The sequence below is a fragment of the Hippocampus bargibanti genome, linkage group LG08, assembly GCF_051943395.1.
Source record: "Hippocampus bargibanti isolate YZ-2025 linkage group LG08, ASM5194339v1, whole genome shotgun sequence".
NCBI lineage: Eukaryota > Metazoa > Chordata > Actinopteri > Syngnathiformes > Syngnathidae > Hippocampus > Hippocampus bargibanti.
This window is the reverse complement of record NC_142741.1, coordinates 22,572,226-22,592,901: the sequence shown is the minus strand read 5'-3', so window position 1 is coordinate 22,592,901 and position 20,676 is coordinate 22,572,226. Positions and strand designations below refer to the sequence as shown.

The 20,676-nt window shown below is 41.7% G+C and overlaps 1 protein-coding gene and 1 long non-coding RNA gene across 4 annotated transcripts in view; one reads left to right on the top strand and one right to left on the bottom strand.

The window, feature by feature from the left end:
- Window positions 1–667: 667 nt before the first annotated feature.
- On the bottom strand, window positions 668–3,113 carry LOC148894817 (uncharacterized). 2 transcript variants are annotated; one of them, XR_016115844.1, is made up of 3 exons: window positions 2,964–3,113; window positions 2,728–2,870; window positions 668–1,644 (listed from the first exon to the last, which is right to left on the bottom strand). It is a non-coding gene; the product is annotated as an uncharacterized LOC148894817 (long non-coding RNA). The 2 variants fall into 2 exon arrangements; XR_016115845.1 differs by having other exon boundaries at window positions 2,728–2,866.
- Window positions 3,114–4,927: 1,814 nt separating this feature from the next.
- Window positions 4,928–20,676, top strand: part of mid1 (midline 1) — a 42,891-nt gene continuing 27,142 nt past the window's right edge. Inside the window, exon 1 of one of the 2 annotated variants that reach the window (XM_089002639.1) lies at window positions 4,928–5,066. The gene's annotated coding sequence lies outside the window, so the exon portion shown is untranslated. Of the gene's footprint in view, window positions 5,067–18,993; window positions 19,127–20,676 lie in introns of those variants that run through there. The other variant, XM_089002641.1, reaches the window with a different exon arrangement.

The window sequence follows — 20,676 nt, the reverse complement described above, 5'->3', positions numbered from 1 at the left end:
TAGCCAGGAAATAACTGACCGACCTTTCTTCATGATGTCCATCTTGGAAATGGATTTAACAGTAAATCTCTAACCAAATCAATTTCTTCTCCTCCTTCAGCCATTGTGGGGTGACGAAACTGCTGTTAAATCACCACAATATATTTGCTTATGCAGCTCGCTACGGATAAGGTGTGCTAGCTCTAACGGCTTGTGATCAAATCAGTTTTCAAAAAATATGATTGGCTAGTAACTAGCCAATCATAGTTTGGGAAAATCTGACATTGATCAGCGCCTTCAAGAAGGCCTTGGTACTTTTTTTGAGTATCTAAATCGAGATCTGATTGGTTAGAGCAACAGTTTGATCGATGCATTTGATGCGACAGGGCCCGCAGAACTGATTGTGAAGGCGTCCAGGTAGATTTCTAACCCTGGTAACAAATGATAGCTGAAATGTGATTGGTTAAATGCTTATATATGAAAACACATGTCTGGAAGCAGTGCAACAGGGGTAAAGAAACGAAAAGATGCTGAAAGACAATTTCAAATTATTTATTAAGAATTCATGGACACAATACAGTAATGTCTCGCTATATCGATATCTGTTATATTGATAGTACTGCTTTTTACGATACTATTTCTATGAACGCAAGGAGAAAATTTACATGCCGCAGGATCGGATATATCGATAGTCCGGTTATAGCGATATTTTTTCCGACTCCCAAGAATATAGAATAACGAGAATTTACTGTATAATTAGCATCAGTCCGCGATTCAGATATTTTTAGGCCAGCAGAGAAGGTTTTGCAGGCCTTGACAGTCCGCCACTGATTGACGGCTACTGAATTAGCGTACAAAAACGCACCACTGAAAAAAATGTCTGCCATTATAAAAGGAGAGTTGTTTTCCCACTTATTTACATCATTACTTTTGTAGTGCTTAGTCATGTGTATTCTGCCACTCTTTCCATAGTCTCCATCCACATCATTCATTTCCATATACCAGGTCATGTCAAAAGATTTTCACCATGGTTCATAAAGGTCCGCCTTCGATTGTGGCCTGTGGCAGGTCATCCGCAACCACGCCGCCCAAACTGTCTGGCTCCTCCCGCACACAACGTGCCAAAAGCACAGCTTGCCAGCCAGCAAGTGACAGTGCGTTGTAATCGCGGTTCGGGGAAAAAGCGCTCATCACGCCGGCCATATCTCCAGGCGGCCATTATGCAACCTGATGGATTGCTGAGGGCGAAACATCCATCTCAGTTGCTCTCTTTAGAGAGATGTGTCTGCACAACAATAGAGGCATTTATATTAAAGAAGATGAACAGATTTAATTACGATGCATAGGTGGTTTAACAGAACACATTCAAATGTTGGCCTGCTTGACTCAAACAAGGCGTCCCTACTCTTGGCGCCATTTGTGAAAACATTCCATTTGATTAAACACTCGTGTGTTCTTTTGGAAGACTGCACAGTACACGAGTGATTAGCACGTCTGTCTCACACTTCTGATGTTCAGGCTTTGAATCTTGGCTTTGTCCATCCTGTTTGCGTAACGTGGCTTCTTCTCACATTCTCCAGGGTTATCACAGTTGGGCTCTGGTTAACACTACTGCCAAACAATCACAAAATCCTCATCTGAATCTCGGTTGCAGCATGTTTCTTGCTACAATACAAAGAAATGGGTTACTGGGTTGTTAATATAGTTGTGGATAAAACATATATACAGTGATACCTCAGCTCACAAATTTAATTGGTTCCCAGAAAGTGTGTGTAAGGCGAAAAGTTCTTCTGCCGAACATTTATTTCCCATAGGAAACCATTACAATGAGAATAATCCGTTCCCAGGTCCCCATAAAACATAATTTTCTACTAAATAAGCCTTAAAACTACACAAAATATACGTTATTTTATGTATAATAAATGTGCTATTGTATTGTAATTACAGTAAAGTCTCGTTATATCAATATTCTCGGGAGTCTGAAAAAATATCGATATAACCGGACTATCGATATATCCGATCCTGCGGGCATGTAATTTTCTCCTTGCGTTCATAGAAATAGTATCGTAATAAGCAGTACTATCGATATAACCGATATCGATATAATGAGACTTTACTGTAAAATAAATAAACTGTACTGTATAATAAAGTTGTTTTATTTACCTTTGTGATATTTGCCTCTTGATGAATTCCGAGTGAAGTTGCCGTGCTTTCTCAGCGATAGTACCCTCACTCACAGTGTCCCCCGCTAGCTGCTTTTTTGTTGATCCAAATCAACAGGAATTTTTCAACCTCTTCTTTTGCCTGAGCCCGTTGCTTAGATAAAACAGAGGCACCCTTAGCCACAAGTAGCAATGGTCGACTTAGCGTCCTGGTACTAGGACGCAAAGTCACACAAACACACACCTCGTTGTGTCTTCTTCAGCTTAACACTAGCCTGTGGTGGGGTCTTTTTCGGTCCCATAATTGCAAAAGTACTACACTCAATAATAAAACCACACCCGCAATTGACGAAAGGGGGTGACAAAAACTAGTCCGACAGCCACCGTGGCGCTGTTCGACCGTGTGGTTTGGTGTTCATCCGCCGAAAACCAGTCCGCCAGCCACCGTGGCGCTGTGTGGATTAGTTCGTCTGCTGAAAATTAGTATATATGCGCGCGAAATTAATGTTCGTGAGGTGAAAAGTTCGTGAGCTGAAGCGTTCGTATGCGGAGGTATCACTGTATATAGAAATTGTTTGACCATCACCTTTAAAGAAGAAGAAGCAAGTATATCAGGTCAAGGGTTGCAAATGTGAGCCACTCGCATGATGCTTTCATCCAAGTTTGGATTCTAGCAGTGCCTTGGAATTGGTAGAAAGGGGCCCAACTGGATATTACCGCTCACCCTAACTAAGATTTCACAAAATGGCTGGACTGTATTTTTCCACAACATTCCACAACACGATAAGTGGGGGAAAAAAAAAAAAATCCAGATATGCGTACCTCCCAAGTGGCAGTCATCAATACTGCAGAAAGAACATGTGAGGCTAAAAACGTTGAGGGCTTTGCGTTTCATCAAGTGTGGTTATTCACTTTCATGGCTGCGCTATGCGTGACACAACCGGTATCCAAAACTAACATGGCTCCAGACAAATCTGTAAGGGGGAATTTAGAAACCACATAGAACATAATAGTTTCACAAGATGATTATAGCAAATATAATACAGTTCACAGACCACTGCCGATTTCAAAACAAAAAATCCATTTGGAAATTAAGAAAAAAATGAAGAATGAATAAAAAAATGGATTGCCCCTGTGTTCTGTACATTTTTTTCCATTCTCTGACTCATTTTGAACATGTTCCCATACAGCCATTCCAAAAAAAAGGCGAAAAAAAGATCAGAAGGAGTGATAGATAAGTACTTTGGTTTTTGAGATTACAATTATGGTCTGAGACTGTTAGAACTATCACTCTGACTTTCCAAACTGGAGGGATGAACGGCACATTCCTTAAATGTGATGTCATATTTGCAATCGTGGGATTTGTTTGTGTGTGCGAGAGTATGTGTATGTTTGTGTGGTGTGTGTGTGAATGAGTCATGATATCACAGAATAAATGGTCATTTCGGGTGGAGTCAACCAAAACCTTAACTACTTGCTCCCTGTAGCTTCCACCCTGCCGGCTGCTGGCAACTTCTCAACTTCATTTTTCTCCTCCCATTTTGTCTGCCTACGTTCCTGTTTATAAACATTACATTTGAGTTCCATATAAACATTTGTTTGTTGTTTTTGGTTGCATGTTTGCCATATAATGAACCTACCGTATTTTCCGGTGTTTAAGGCGCACTGAAAAGCCTTCATTTTCTTCAAAAGATGACCCTGCGCCTTATACGCCGGTACGCCTTATAGATGAAGTAATATTGAGGCACAACAGGTCTTTTCCTCCCATAGAAATAATCCATAACCCCGCCTAATAATGTGGTGCGCCTTATGTTTGGAAATATTTTATCTTTTTATTTTATTTATATTATTTTGTCGTATTTGTATTTTGTAGGCATGTATTTATATTTTGCTCTATTTTGTTTTTCTACTTCTTTCTTTCCTTTCCTCTTCATTACATAACTTTGCTACTGTGTGTAAATTTCTCCACTGCGTGACTAATAAAGGTAAACCCAAATCCAATCCAATAAAATTTGGAAAACCTTTTTCATTCTTTGAAAGCGCACCTTATAGTCCGGTGCACCTTATATATGGAAAAAGTTTGAAAATACACCATTCATTGGTGGTACGTCTTATACACAGGAAATTACGGTACTTAGCTTTTCTGCGTTAGTCCAAGTTGAATCGCAGCTCCCTCCGTCCATTTTCATTATCACCGTTAGTTGTGGGTTATTTCAAGTCTATCCCAGCTGACTAAATTGTTCAGATTCAATGTCTTTACCGTATATTTCACTAATAATGGTACTTATTCTTTTGCAATGACCTGCCACTGAACATTCGGCAAGCCCACTCGCTGCCCATCTTTCAAACCTGCCTAAAAACTCACTTGTACTCTTTGTCATTTGACTCAGCGTGATTCCGACTTGATCTTAGTTTTACTCCCTGGTGCTTTCGACTATCTTGTAAAATGATTTCTTGTAAATGATAGTTGTCCATGTTACGTGATTTGTATCAGCTTCAGCTGATGTTAAAAGGCTATATAAATCAAATATGTATTGTATTGTATTGTATTATTCTGACACTTGCTTAAAAACAAACAAACCCCCAAATGCTCCTCCAAAGTTCAACCCCAACTTTTCCATGCGATGAGGATGATCATATTTGTGATAACCTGTTGTTCTCCTCCGCCAAAGGGTTAAGGCACTTTCCTGCCCCTGGGGGCTCTTCATGCTCCTGTGTAAACCTGCAGCAGAGATGACAGCCAAGTATGTATGCACCCGACTCGATTATGGGAGAGTATAAGAGCAAAGGCAGAACACCTTCCACCTCCTGCCTCCTGCCTTGTTTACCTCTGGGACTCACAGCAGCTGCTGCCTCACGCCTGTTCTCTCTCAGCTCTCTATTCACCACGGAGGAACACTTAACACTGCAGCCATGGGGAAGCAGGTAAGATCCGATAGAGTTTGAGAGAGAGAGAGAGAGAGAGAGAGAGGGGGAGTGAGGGAGAGCGAAATATCCACTGGCAGCAAGTTTCTCCAAATTAAGCACAGGTCTTTTATCTCCACTTTACAGACTAGTCAAGCTAGTGAGGCTGAGGTGACTGTGAGGGCATAAATCCAAATACAGCTGCAGCCACACTTCAAGTCTTCTTATATCCCCTAATACTTGGATGCTAATTTATGGAAATGACAACAGCCGACATAAACACTTTAGATGCACAAATGCATTAACGCACAGCGGCTCTGTGGCGGTTTGAAAAGGTGCGGCAAATAATAATCATGGGTTGTGGTGTAGGGAAGGGGCGTCAGGATCGATTTGGAGTTAAAGGAAGCAGGATGTGCGGTCAAAAAAACAAGCTCAGGCTCGTTTGTACTTTAGCTCATCTCTGCTGCTGTCTTGCAAAATACTGCTTTGTCGGTGCTAATTCTTTGGTTGGATTTTGTTTTTGTTTTCAGACTCATTTAAAATAGCGTTGGTGTAGATCCAATGTAAACAAATTATGACTTTAACTATTGGAATGGGTGTGTGTTTGAACAGTTTGATCTACTTGTTATAAATATCATAAAAAGATAATTGAATACATATAGCACATATATTCTCAACGAAAATTTAAGTGGTGCTGCAGCCTGTTGCTTACTCGCAACCTGTCATTAATGACCAATTCTGAAGGAGTAGACTTTAGTTAACTTTTGACTTCACAAAAGCGAAAACTATTTCAATGCTAACAGTTACTTTGCATATTGCTCACAGCTAGCTTGATAATAACTTGCAGAGTCAAAATGCTATTTTTTAAAGCATATGAATGGAATTTTAACGGTAGAATGTGTACAGAAATCTGCTCAAGGATTTGACTCTTTAATTCGGGTAGGCTATGACCTCTTATGAAAAAGGACTGAAAGGACAACCAACACCATTTTTTGTTTCCTAACTGACATCTGAAAAACGTTTTATAGCATCTAAAATATCCAAAACACACAGGCTGATATTTTTCAAATTCAAAAACTAATCAAAATGACTTAAAGTCAGTTTTCAGAAAGTCCCACCCCCAGTTCGTGACGTCACGCCAAGTTCTAGCCTTGCTCAAGAAACAAAACAATGGAGTCACGGAGTTCAGATTCGGAGAAAATGCTTTCTTGTTACTCATCCAGTTATGAATATGATTCAAATAGTTCTGAAAAGGAAAGCATAGATGTTTGCAATCGATTAAAGGAGTCCTCCCATATCAATTCGAGCTGTCAATGACAGCAATGTAGTGTCCCAGAAAATGCAAAAGATGGTGCCCAAGCTCCATTGGAAATGGGCTGATTTGTCTGCTGGGAATTTGTGTCAGCGAATATCAAATAGTTTTGTTGATCCAACACATAACGATTTACTATCACATTATTTATGTTTTTTCTTTCTAATTTCACCATCAACACGGATCAACACGAAGTTTTCAGACCAAACAAAGTACCCAAAATGCTATGTTTGTCGCTTTCTCATCAGGAGCGTTCCAAATGTGACGTCACGTAGGGGATCGCCATCAACTCGAAAACAAGACTTCCTGAATATTCAGCGCGAGTCTTAAAACGTAAAATATAGCTATATGCGGTGGAATCTTGTAAAATACACTCAGTAGAAGTCATTTGAAGTGATTTTACAAATTATGGACACAACTTGTCCGGAGGCGTCGGTTGTCCTTTCATGACATCACATCAGCTGGCATTCTACGATATGACAAATGAGCAAACAAAGTAGGCTAAGGTTCAATTCATGTTGAATCAGGATGTCACATTATGCCTGCAGTCAGCTACTCTTTATATCGAGAAAGTATAAACATGCTAGCGTGCTATCAATCGGTTTGATCTCATATAGACTAAAGGCAAATCTTATTAAGTGTCAAGAACCTTTTACTTGAGCAAATTCAGTATCATCTCAGATATTTAACATTGTGCAAAATAACCGTCAACTCGTTGAGGTGTCCTATTTTTTCTCCAGCATCTGTTTTTGCTGCTCAGTCTCAAACTCCCCCATTTCTGTTTTTTGAATGACTTTTCACAAATTCTTGGCAAAATCCTCTATAGCACTGGAATGAGATTTATGAGATTTATGCACTCACTGCTTACTTCATCTGGTACACCTGCACAGTCGAGTGCAGACCTGCGCCAAAGGTGGAAAGATTGTGGGTTACATATCAGAGCAGAATTTCCTTTTAACTGTTGTTGAAAGTTCAGATGGATTCTCCCATAAAAGATTCAAGAAGGGTGAAGAAGATAGCATAAAGCTACAAACTGACCCAGGATTGTCCCACGTAGAAGCACTCCCCAATGTCGTGGTTTACTTCATTGTGTTACCGTTTAGGTTTTTTTTTTTGGTACCTGTGTCTGAAATTCTAGACTTTGTTCAACCTGGTATTGTTAAGGAAATATTTAGTTTTACCCATCACTAGTTATTAGCGCTATAGCATACATCGTACATTGAAATACAGGCTTACAAGCTTCCCATAGCCCGTTGTGGGTACTGCGGTGTGAAGGCTGCTCATTTTTAATCTTCAATGGTTTGGATGACTTTGCCATTTTTAATCTCACGTCTCCATCTCACGTCCCCAACTTCCAATTACTGGACAAAAAGCGTCTCCATCGGCAGCTGTCGGTTCTCTGCGGCAGCGTGTTTTGACAAAGGCGGGAGCGGATGCTCACTTGCCCTCATTGTCGAAGGCAATAAGTGTGGATGGAAACGGGCCGCTTGTGTTCTAGCCAAAGCGCCAGCTGTCCGGCTCAAGAACATTCTTTTATCATTGACACCGCTGCTGCAAGTGCTCATGTTTATTCCATTTGAAAAGCCAGATGATTCTTCACTGGCCAAGGTGTCCTGAACCACCTTGAAGGAACAGTTTGTCACCATGGAGACAGTGTTTTTTTTGTCTGCAGCCATACACACGGGGATAATTCACATCAGAATGTGGCTCAGGCCGACAACCATTTCACCTTTAAGGGGCCATTTTTAGCTGCCAAAGACGCTCACACATAAGACTTTTCCCCAACTCATTTCAATTGGTGGTATCTGGACTTGTGCCTACGGACATGATTGCTCCCTTTTTATGCTTTGACGCCTGTCGACGGCGGAACACAGCAGATGTTCCTACTGCTTTATTTAGGTAGTAGAAAGTTTTGGAGTACTCGTGAATATGATGTGGAATATACACGTCCTATCTCACAAACAGGCTCCATCACATGTAATTGTAGTTCTGATAAGGAACCATAGTTATCACCATTCACCAGATAAGATGCCATGTTTGGAACAATTCCCACCATAAAGAGCCATGATATTGAGTAACGTTTAGAAGTGAAGGTCAGAAACAATGGCGCAGACATTCACCCAAAATGTAACGTTTGCGACCAATGGGTGGCACTGCAGGGTCGCACCTGGAGCTGCACATGTGTTGATCGTTTTATTAAGTGGCAGTTAAAAGGACATCTGGCATGACCATTCAGTGTCGTGGTACTGCTTGTTTCACCCTGTCGGGTTTGTTTTTTCTTGTCATGTTTTACTCATGTTTTTTTTGCTACTTTTTGGTTCTGATGACTTTGTTGTTTGTCATTTTGTTACTGTCGACTTTAATACAATTTGTCAAATCCTACCTGCTCCTCCCTCCTGCTTGCATTTTTGGGGTCCACCCTCACCACCACTTTTCACGAAAACACTAAAATTGGAACTAAATATAAGGAGTGATGTACCGCTTTCAATTTTATGAATACTTTATAATGTACTGCAATAATTTCAATGCAAGCTTTCAATGTTGCTCAAATGAGTTTCATAACCGTAAACATTAACCACTGTATAGGCGGCCTGGTAGTCCAGTGGTTCGTGTGTCAATGTCACAGTACAGAGGTACCAAGATCGATTCCAGTTCTTGTATTATTGTGTTTAGGTCACATGTTTCCCTCGTCTCTGTGTGGGTATTCTCCTGGTACTCAGGATTCTTTCCATATTCCTGAAACATCGACAGTAGGTTAATAAAACACGATAACTTGTCCGTCGGTGTAATTGTGAATGTGGATGGTTTTTCATCTTTATGAGCCCTGGCAACTGGTTCAGGGTGTCCCCCGCCTATTGACGCAAGACAGCTGGGATAGGGTCCAGTACGTGAGGATAAAGTAATTTTAGAAAATGGATAGATGGATTATGATATTAGAAGTACTGTATAGATGACTCATCAAAATGTCACCCTCGTGATTTTTGATATATAATAACGGACCCAAAAGTAAAAACAAAACAAAGCGCACTCCACTGAACACAAGTAACATATTTTTTTGTAATAAGTGTATCAAACATAGATGTTTCAATATAATAAAATAACTTATTTTCTTATTTACGTATTTTAAATAAGTAAATCCCTGTTAAACTCCGTATTGATTTCAAGATACTTCTGTTTACATTTAAAGCCATCCATAACCTTGCCCCCCCCCCCTATCTGTCTGACCTAATTCAAATCTCCGTTCCTTCTCGGGCCCTCAGATCCTCTTCCTCCCTCCACCTCTACACGCCCTCTGCCCATCTCACAACGATGGGGTGCAGAGCTTTCAGCCGCTCCGCTCCTAAACTCTGGAACTCACTTCCACCCAACATCCGCAACATTGACTCCCTTCCTACTTTCAAATCTCACCTGAAAACCCACCTGTTTAAACTTGCTTTCATGGTCTAATGTATTATGCTGTGTTATTATTTATTGTTTTATGCATGATTTTACTGTTTTGTGTGTTGTCTTTGTTGTAAAGTGTCCTTGAGTGTTCAGAAAGGCGCTTGTAAATTAAATGTATTATTATTATTATTATTATTATAACCCCCCACTCTCAGCTGAAACAAAATCTCATCTGGTTCACTTCTGGTCCACATTTCAAATGTACTATTACATTTTAATTCAGATTTAAACTACACTGTAATTTGCTCTAATCGCAAATAATTGTGGATGCATTTCTCTCTCAGTGCTGTCCCAACTTATGACTTCATCTCTCTTGTGGCAAATGTTACAATAAATGCATCAGTCTTCTTCGTCTTTAAACACCCCTGAGAAACTGCTGGAACCAATTAGAAAGTTCTCCAAGCAGCAAAGAATGTAGCAGGCGCCTTTCGAAAAGAATCTGCCTCCCACCCCCCACCTCTGCTGTTCCAAAAGCTGTGTTGTTGTCAAGCAGTGTAATAACACGCCTCAGTCGTTTTCAGTCTAATTAAGCATACAAGTCCTTATATACAATTATTTTGTCTGTCCAGACAAATCCCTCCAAAATCATTTGAGCCCATTTGTTTCTTTTGCTATCTGCAAAAGTCTTGTAAATGCGATTCAATCCGATCTTGAAACACGTATGCCGCAGTCCCCTCTTTTTAAGGCAAATTCCCCGCATAAATGGATTTATGAACCCTGCCCGGGTCAGTTTATTAAATTTATGCAGGGTTTTTCTTCGTGCCAGCAGGACTTCATAAAAACTAATGAACTGAGTAGGTTGACACAAAAAAAACAACCTAGCTGTTTTACATGGAGGTTTGTGACGCCTGTACCGGAGCAACCCGTTTCATTTTAGAGGCGATTTAAGTTTGCTTTCCTTTCGTTGGATTACTCAAGACAAAGTGAGATTCTTTGTACATATGTGGAAGTTGGCTATCGGTTCCTCCTGGATAAAATGTTCCTTTCGATTCCAATTTCTCATTTGAATGGAATTGATTTGTCTTGCAGGATTTTTACATTTTAATATTCATAACTGTCACAAAGGTGTAAAGAGAATAACATGAGAAAGAACTAAGTCAAACTATTTTAATGAATGACTGGCATTTTTTTACAGAGCAGTTTTGTTGCCGATTGTTTTAAGATGGTTTCAGGAGATTGCACCAATCTATATTCCATTCATGGGATATGGAATGAATAATTTTTTCTCATTGTGCTGAGACCAGTCAAAGATTTTCCGATGTCATTGTAAGATCAATTTCTATGGTTTTCATTATATCGTTGCCATGGCTGGGACTTGTCTGAGTTGGTATAACACCAGGGGGGAAATAGAAAGACAAAGAAAAAAACAAGGCAAGTGTGAAGTTTTGGCTTTGTTTAGATTACAGGGCATGTATGCCCTATTCCTTTGTTTCAATGTGGCACACTATTTACTTGTTTTATTACAGATGCTCCTCAATTTACAAACATTCAAGTTACAAAAAACGGCTCATACGAACATTTTTGCGAGTATGTCGAAAAAAGGTTTGGACAGAGATGCTGTGTATTACATTTTGTATTAAGCGCCTTTTTCCGGCCTAGCTCGCTTGCGATTGACTGCGTACTGTGCTTCACGCATACGCATGTACATGGATACACTGGAGGTTTCAAGGGCTGGATGTTTATGTCACGGTTTGCAAGGTGGTGATGGCAAAATCCAAAACATCAAAGTCATTCAAACAGAAAAATACAAAGTATCAAATAAAGACCACGAGTAAAAGTCTGCCAAGATGAAACAAACACATGCACAGCATACAATGCACAATGCATAGAATTGCATACAATGCATAAAATGACCCGACGCCGAATGGTCGTGCCGGGAGTCCTTTTGACTGCCACTGATTAGAACGACCAGCACCTGCGAGGCTGCAGGCAGGGCTGACAGCGCTACCCGTTGGTCGCCAATCCGAACGTGGCAATCTGCCACTGATCGGGACGACCAGCAGGTGCAGGCATGGCCGACAGCGTCACCCGTTGGTTGCCAACCAGATCATGACAGTTTATGCGACAGACACAAAGGCTGACCGATCAGCGCCTGCCGATGCTAAAGTGTTGCCAACGAGATCACGCCCCGATCTGCCAAGCTCACTGACATAGAATATGTGGACGCTGCGTAGAGTATGTGGATGGGGAGGAAATCCCTCTTACCAGTAGACTCTTTGACGAGGAGGTGCCGAGCTTGCTTACGATTGGCTGTGTAGAGTATGTGGGCGGAGAGGAAATCCCTCTTCACAGTTGACGCTCCAGGAGGATGCGATGCATAACAAAAAGTAATGGCTGCTGGGACGTAATTCGTTAATTACATGCCAGCCGCTTCAATAATGGCTTACTGACGACCCAAGCATATATGTCGTTGTACTACAGTCGGTGGGAATTTATTTTACGACTTTTAGAACGTCTGTGTTTTATACTTCCCCATTCAGTGTTTGACTTAAACATACATCCCATACAAAATATAGCACTGAAGAAACTTATGAACAAATTCACCTTATGAACGACCGCTTGGAACATATCTCGTTCGTAAGGTGGGTAGCATCTGTACTTTAGCTATTCATCTTTTTTTTTCTCACCGCAGCTAAACGTCTATGTCGACTCTTAGGCGTACAGGAGTGGTCCATTGAAGAAAATGTTTCTTCAGCCGTCATCTGTACTTCTTTGAAGGAGTCGGACGTTGCGCTTCTCATCCGAAGAGCTTCGTCACTGAACTAAAGTTATGCTGGTAACTCTGACCCTAAATCCCTAATGAATAGAGGTTGCCATGCCTAACCTCTGTTCTGATTGGTCCTTGTGCCCTTCCTTTGCCCTGATAGGTCCCTGTGCTGGACCCGTACTTTGATAGGTCCCTGCTCTAAGGTTGGGGGAGCAGTGGACCCCTCCCTGAAGCCAATCTTTTTAAGTCTATTGTGCTACCCTGGGTCTGTTTTCATCTAATTATCCAATCTGATGACCTCTCCAATCTGATTACCTCGATTGTCCTATCCCTGGCCCTTGTTTTACCTCATTAGCATGACTAAGTCTACAAGGAATCGGCCTAAGGAAGTCTGTTGTAAGCAAAATTTAACCTTAAACCACCTCTGTCCATTAGGGATATAGGGCCAGGGTTACTAGCACAACTTTAGTTCGCTGATGAAGCTCTTTGGATGAGGAACAAAACGTCTGATACTTTCAAAGAAGTACAAATGAAGGCTGAATAAGGCTTGACACCTCAACGAAACTCGTGAGGTTCACGGATGGATTTGACGCTGTAGGTTGCACTGTACACCCACAGCAGCCTCACCATCCTGTTGGTAGTCTCTCTCTCTCTCTCTCTCTCTCTCTCTCTCTCTCTCTCTCTCTCTCTCTCTCTCTCTCTCTCTCTCTCTCTCTCTCTCTCTCTCTCTCTCTCTCTCTCTCTGTCTGCCGGCTGATGTGATGGCGCCATTAATGCCATCAAAGTGCCTCGCTGCCGCTTGCCGCTCGCTGCCGGAGAAAAGTCAATTACAGTGTGTGGAAATTGGCTCGGCTTTGATCGGCCTCATTTATTTCGGATTGTTTGCTTTGATTGCGTCTTGCCGATGCCGAGCACCACCCTCCCTCCAGAGGGAGGAAAGCAATTAAAATGTTGAACCTGCGTTGTCGAGGAGGAGGAGGGCACATTTTTGGCCTCATTACTTATTGTCAAGACAAAGGGGGCGGCTCCCGTTAAATAAACGCTCGGCGTCTGGGCTTAAAAAGACATCCTCGATGCCTAAAAGTCAATTAGGCTTCTGAGCATGTGCAGAATCAACCCCCCTTGCCTGTGTCCCCCTACCCCCACCCATGCTCTGATAATGATGGAGTTTTCCATATGATGCACACATGCGACAGCGCACGCCCAGCCCTGGAGACCGATCCCATCTGTTTGCCAGGTTTATGCATCCCCCGTCCCCCTCCTCATCCCTGCAATAGCTTCATATTCCCATTTGTTATCCCTTTGTCTTCCCCTTGAGTAAAGGAGGGGTATTCGGGGCACAGAGTGCACGGGGCAAGCCCTGCGGAAGTGACGCTTCCAAGGCCGCGTTTTCCGCTTGCGTGATCCTCTGGCTGTGGCCCGGGGCAAGTTCAGGGTGGGGCGATGAGGGTGTGTGCATGTGTATGTTTTGTTTAGTCCGTCGTCCATGTGCTCTTGGAGTCGTTGCTTAAGCTGAGCCAGCGCATCACTTCCTCTGTGGATCACACCCATCACAGTCCAGTAAGTCAGGATTGCTTTTTGGCTCAAGAATGATGATGTTTCATGTGTGTGTGCCTTTCTGTTCAACTCAAACTCTTGATGTCGTGGGAACTGTATGTATGGTACAAAAGTCAAGCTATGTGTTTTTTTTTTTATGAGAACGGCTGGAGACCTTGATTTGCATATGTAATCAATGAAAGAAAGTTACCGGTATATTACAATGCATGTGAAGTGAAAGTGGAGTTTAAAGGAACATATAAATCTCCACGGTGGCAGAATGAGGCCGACTGCGGTAAAAAGTGGTCTCATCGCTCGAAGGAACAGTAACATGGATGGATACAATATTGTGGACTGAATGCTAATTGCGTTCACCGCCATTCCCAAATTTATTCGGGAATTGAAAATATGACGTGGAGCACCATTCCCGAATTTGTTCGGGTTTCGGTTTTTCTTGCTGTGGGGTGCACATAAAACACTGGTCAGACATCTGACAATGTTTTTTCCCTTCCATGAGGGGGCAGCATTTGCCTTTGGTACAGCCGCCCCCACTTGCACCATATTATTCTAGACCCATATAATTTAGGAATTAACTATTTTTTTCTGATAAAAGAAGAGAGTCTAATGTTTCTTACACTGCATTGAATGTTTATGTAGTCCTAAAATTCAATATTGTATGGGTCCTGGAATCTGAGTGAAATTGACAAAAACCCTGGCACTTGAGTGGGCACATTTTGACACACAGTGTCTGGCAATGAACGAGTTAAATCTTGAATCTTTAAGATCATTTTCAAACACGTTCATGTGGGGTGCAGGTACCATTTTTGCTCGCTTGGGTTTGCCATCTTTGTGTCGTGCTGTAGTATCTGTGAATTTTAATGTGTATGAGTTTAAAAAGCGGGGCTTGGTCTGTTGAAATACTGTTAACCAATGTGAGTGTAGAGTTAATAATAATAATACATTACATTTTAAGCGCCTTTCAAAGAGTTGAGAATAGTTGTGGAGCTTGGGTTGGGTCTATGAGCAATTCTTAGTTAGCTTCTTGTCACGGTTTGATGGCAGGTGCGGATCCCAAAAAGCAGGCAGGAGGGAGCAGGAGGTTGTTTGACAAATTGTATTAAATTAAAGTCAGCAGGAACAAAATGTAAAACATCAAAATCATCGGAATGGAAAAAATACAAAGTAGCAAAAGAAGACCAAAAGTAAAAGTCCGCCAAGGTTAAACAAACATACACAATGCATGCAGCAACCAAGCAGCAAACAATGAACCGACCCCGGATGGTCGTGCCGGGTGTCCTTTTCAGTGTCAGTGATTAAACGACCAGCACCTGCGAGGCTGCAGGCAGGGCTGACGTGGCTACCCGTTGGTCGCTAATCTGATCGGGACGACCAGCACCTGTGCAGGTGCAGGCGGGGCCGACAGCGCCCCCCCATTGGTCGCCAACCAGATCATGACACTTCTAACCAAACCACTGGTCTTTCTAAACATAAGCAAGACGAGTTCAAGGTCTGCAAGTCATCTTGGATTGGCTTCAGGTCCTTGCAATCCCCAATAGCATCAGCAATGTGGGTGACGTATCAATGGATGGTCTTTCGCAAACAGCAATGATGCCCATGCCAAATCCAGAATTATCTTTTCCAAAGTGTGTTTCATGTGTGAAAACTTCAAGTCCAATTGCAGCTCTGGAATATCAGCAATCTTGAAGATTGGTGACAATGAATTGCAACTTCCATTTGAACATGACTATACTGAAATAGATTGAAAATGTGAAATGTATTATGTTTGTGATAATCAACCTTGTAGCTATCAGAAGCCGGTCTGATCCCTTGTGGTATCTTCATTTCTTCTCAACCCACATGGAGAAAAGTTCACGTAGCTATGTATTTGCTTTTTAAATTCCTACTTTTTTTCTTCTTCTGCTTCTTATCTGGTGGGGTTTTCTGGCCTCTTTCCAGTCTTCATGTGCCAACTGGCAGACGCAGCTTTTCGCTCCAGGCTGCGAGTGGCCTTATTTAAGCTCTATGAATATTCATTTATTTTCAACGCTTTGACAGCCATGTTACTTATTGATTAGGGAGTTTTTTTTTAGTACTGTTTCTTGGTTTTTATAGGAATTATACCAGTATGCATGTCAGCACTTTGATTGCTGCTCGTATGAATAAAATACGATATTGGTTTTGTCAGCTTTGCAACCTCTGGATTTGATTAGGAGTGAAAATATGAAGCCAAAGCTCACTCACAATGACTGAAATAAGGAAAAAAACACATTTGTCTGTGTCAAGACTTTATCAAATGTGACACAACGTTAGGTTGTGCAAAGTAGATCATATTTGTTTTGGTTTGAGCATGTAATTACTACCCAGGCTCAGGAATGCACAAGAATAAAAGTTATCTAGCCAAATAAACCTGGCATTGAACCACAGGGTGAGGTGGGGACAGCTCCCAAAACCGCAAAACACGGGCAATTCTTTTTTTTCTTTTTTGAAAGCAGAAGCAAGCATTTTTTTTTATTTGAGTCCAAAATGGAACATGACTTTGGAGTGACCCGACTTTTTGCGGGGCATTTTGACCTCCCCAGATTTCCCTCTGGCCTCAAAAGACATCGTGCTCCAAATGTAAATGTCAGCAGTCTTATTGCACATTATTACACCAGGATGAATCTGCCTATGAGATTTTGCCAGTCATTTCTTCAGAGACAATTTATGGATGTTTGTAGCTGGGGGCAGCAGCAGTGACACGTTCAAGTCAATTTCCTGGCTGTAAATTATTGGTGGGAGTGACGTGAATGAAAAGTGACTTATGCGTGCGGGGTTGCTTTTATATTGCCAAATTAATAAGCCATCGACCATTTTGCGAAGAAACATTAAAACACTTTCCACCGAACATTTTGTTCTTATTAGGAATGGTATACATTTTTGGGCATTTATGTTGGAGAGCATCTTTAATAATCCAAACGGATCCATCTCACTTTTAAGTACCTCTGTTTACGATGGAGTTCCTAAGGTGGCAACGTAAGTTGTGTTTGTAGTATAATGAGGTTTCAGGGTCACCAATGGCAGAAATTGAACTTAACTAATTGCTGTCTACGTGGTCCAATACTTCAACAAATTGATGCTTAAATGGACCGACTGCCTGTAATTGCCATCCTTATGACAGCTGATACCTTTGTCTGTTGCAGTATTTTTATACCTTTGATAATGACCTCCTTAGTAATAAACGCCTCTCTTTTAAAAACGTGCCGGTTCAGTTTAGTAGTAGAGCTGAAATGGGTTACATTGTAATCATCAATGATTTTGTTGCTTATTTTTTTCCAATTTGCCAATGAATCCGATGAGAACCACCAAATCCAGCAGACATTTAAACAGCTTCTTCCCCCAAACCATTAACTCTGAACTCTTTGAACTCTTTCAACAGTAGCCAAAATGGAACTGTATAGTGCCACTTGGCAGTTTTTTTGACGACGATACTAGTGCAGCGTGTTCTACTGGAAACAAATTCGTTGTGTGTTCTACATACTTGGCAATAAAGATGATTCTGATTCTGAGAAACAAACTTGAATTTCCATAAATTGTTTATTAAAATAATAGTTCTGAACCATTGAATCATTCAATTGATTTGGTCATTGATGAAAACAAAATATTCATCGTTTTCCCAAGTCAATACGGATGTCTTGTTTCTGATTCAGCACAAAAACGAGAACAGAAATACTACATGAATATTTACTTTTGAGAGGCTAAAATAGAAACAATTTTTTTCCTCCAGTTTTTTTCCTCCCTTATACAGCCGCCCCCATTTCACGCTCCTCTAACTTCAGACCCATATAACTTGGAATTCAGAGTCTAAGGTTTCTTACACTGCATTTAATGTTTATTTCGTCCTAAAACTCAATATTCTGTGGGTCCTGCAATTTGAGTGAAAATGACAAAAACCCTGGCACTGGAGTGGACACATTTTTGCACATCATCTGGCAGTGAATGAGTTTATGTATCGATGAATTATGCCAACTCTCGTAAAATGCGCAAACACTACTTTTAAGAAAAAACCCTTTTTTTTTTCGGTTCAGTGCCATAGGTTGGATCTGGAGGGGCACTGCGCCATTTGTCCCCCATGGGACGTTTGCTGTTTTTACAACTCCTGCTGCTTAAAAATCCACATACGTGCCAGTGTGTTTAAGAAGTCACAACACCAGGGGCCATTCCTTAATACATTCATTGTTTCCGCAAAGGGGTGGAGTTTCACTGCGGTCACTGGGAGCCGAGTGACCCCTCTTCAGGTATTGTGCTAACTCCTAAAAGTGTCTTTACAAACATGTTTTAGGGAGTTCAAATTGGTCCGGGATGCTACAGGGAGGGTGCCAGTGACAGACAGCGGGAGGTTGCAATGAGAAACAAACAGGCCGCCACGACCGAGTGTGAAGGTCCGCCAGTGAAAAGTTCCGAGTGGCGTTTGGCTGCGGCTCCGGCATGCATCGTCGCTCTCGCCGCAACGTCATGGCAACGAGAGCTTTATGTTCTCTGCTCTCGCTCACCCCGCTGAGTGTCCAGACTGCGCTAAAAACCACCAAAAGAAGACAAATTCCTTATAAAGCCGCATTTGACGTTTTTACTCAGTCTTGTGCTTGTTTAGTGTGTACGAGTCTATTAGAAATGTTGCTGCGGGAGGCTCAGCTGTGTCCCCCTCACCCACCAATTGCCCACCCATCCCATCTATCATGTTGAGTCCCCCTGTGGCCAATCCTTCCTCCACATTTTCATGTGTGATTGACAACGCCCCACGGGAAGGAGATTCTTTATCATGCTCACATGGGACAAAGTTAATGATCCCAGCCAACAAAATAATCGGCCAAACAAAACGCTTAGAAAAAAGCCTGAGAAGTCTGGTTGAAGCATTTGGTGCGGCCCTGACTTCACTGAGAGGATTAGAGACAGTGTGAGGAGGCTTTTTTCTTCAGGGGTGGAAAGATAGAGCTGAGACTGAGAAGGCAGTTTGCACATCGAAGGAGCTTTCAAAAGCAAGCTGTGAGAGAGAATCACTTTTCTGTGTTCATCAGTGGCCCGGCAAGTCCACTGACCTGCGGTAAGGTAAGGGACTGTCTAGTTTTTCCATTGAGTGTCAGGGTTTTAGGGCATCGATCACGTTCACCTTTTGCACTGCGCTGCCGTCATTATCATGCCAGTGGTTAACGTGCGAAACTGACACACTGCCATAACATCCCTCCAAATTGCACTTGTTTTGAGTGCACGCACATATGTTTTCATACTTGCGCAGACCCCGCGGGCTGCATCCGGATTTTATTACACCTCATTCACAGTGCGGGGATGCTATCGGCTGTCATGACAAGGTCATTCTGAGTTGTTCCATCCTAACTCCAAAAGTTGCAAAGGGAGGAGGGAGAGATTTGTGTTCAGGCTCTGAGCCAGAGTTGAAAACTTCTCCAAACACTATCGGCGTACCAGTCGTATTTGACTTGGGTACTTTTTTCCGGACCGTAAAGGCAGGCAGTCGGCTGGCAGCAACGAGAGACAACTTTCAGACAACGTGTCTCTGCTGTAATGGATTCCGGCATGCTCTGCTGACGCTTTCACGCTCATGTGACCAAACTTGCGGTCATTGTACAGTGGCGCCCTTTTAAATGGCAATATCTTCTTTGAATGCTGATAGCCTAACTTGCACTTGCACCCTACCATATTTATCATTGCCATGCCAACAATTTCAATGCTTTGCGGTTTAGGGTGATTCGTTTGTCTTCGGTGCAGTACATGATTCACATTTGACAGCGATCCAATCAATGTGAGTAATGGAAAAGGCCCAAATCACCTGAAAATTGCATTTTCAACAGAAAATGGCAGATTTTCTGTGTGTTTTGGAGTATATGGGGTTCATGTCTTTCTACACTTGCCACTTAGAAAGATTACTTCTGTGAGTCTCATACTTTGGTTTTGATCTTCACCCTCTGTGTAAAATGTGAGTGAAAACTTTGCATATTTAGTGCACTTGTCAAATTAGATCCTGGAAGTCAGACTTTAGGAATCAAATTAATTTCAATAGATCTTTTTGTGGTTTTCTTTGTCTTTTCAAAGTTCCATACAATACTTTGCTATATTGTCACCGTTTTATTGTTTTCTTAGGATCCTGGAATTAAGATGCAGGAAAAAAATGCACCTCAAAATGAAAACGTTGAAATAATTGATTAGCAAAATTGCTCTACAAAGGGGAGAAAATACTGTAAGTTCTTTCGATCCTTGGGCATGTCACTTCTAGGCCTTCAGTAGTGCTACGTTTGAATCAATCCACAACTGCGAGTGTGGCGTGATTTACTACACGTCCACTAGAGGATGCCGTTAGCCAGCACATTTACTTACTTACAAAATACTGTCATTAAACTGTTCGACTATGAACGTGTGGATTCATGATAACCTCATAAAATCGCAATATTAGCTTCTTTAAAAGTCCGTCTTGAAAATGTCTTGAACAGTGTATATGCAACCAAATCCATTTCTTCTCCTCCTTCGGCCATTGTGGGTTGACAAAACTATTGTTAAATCGACACAACAATATATTTACTTATGCAGCTTGCTACAGATACAGTGTGCTAGCTCTGGCCAGTATGCTCTTATCACTTGTGACTAGA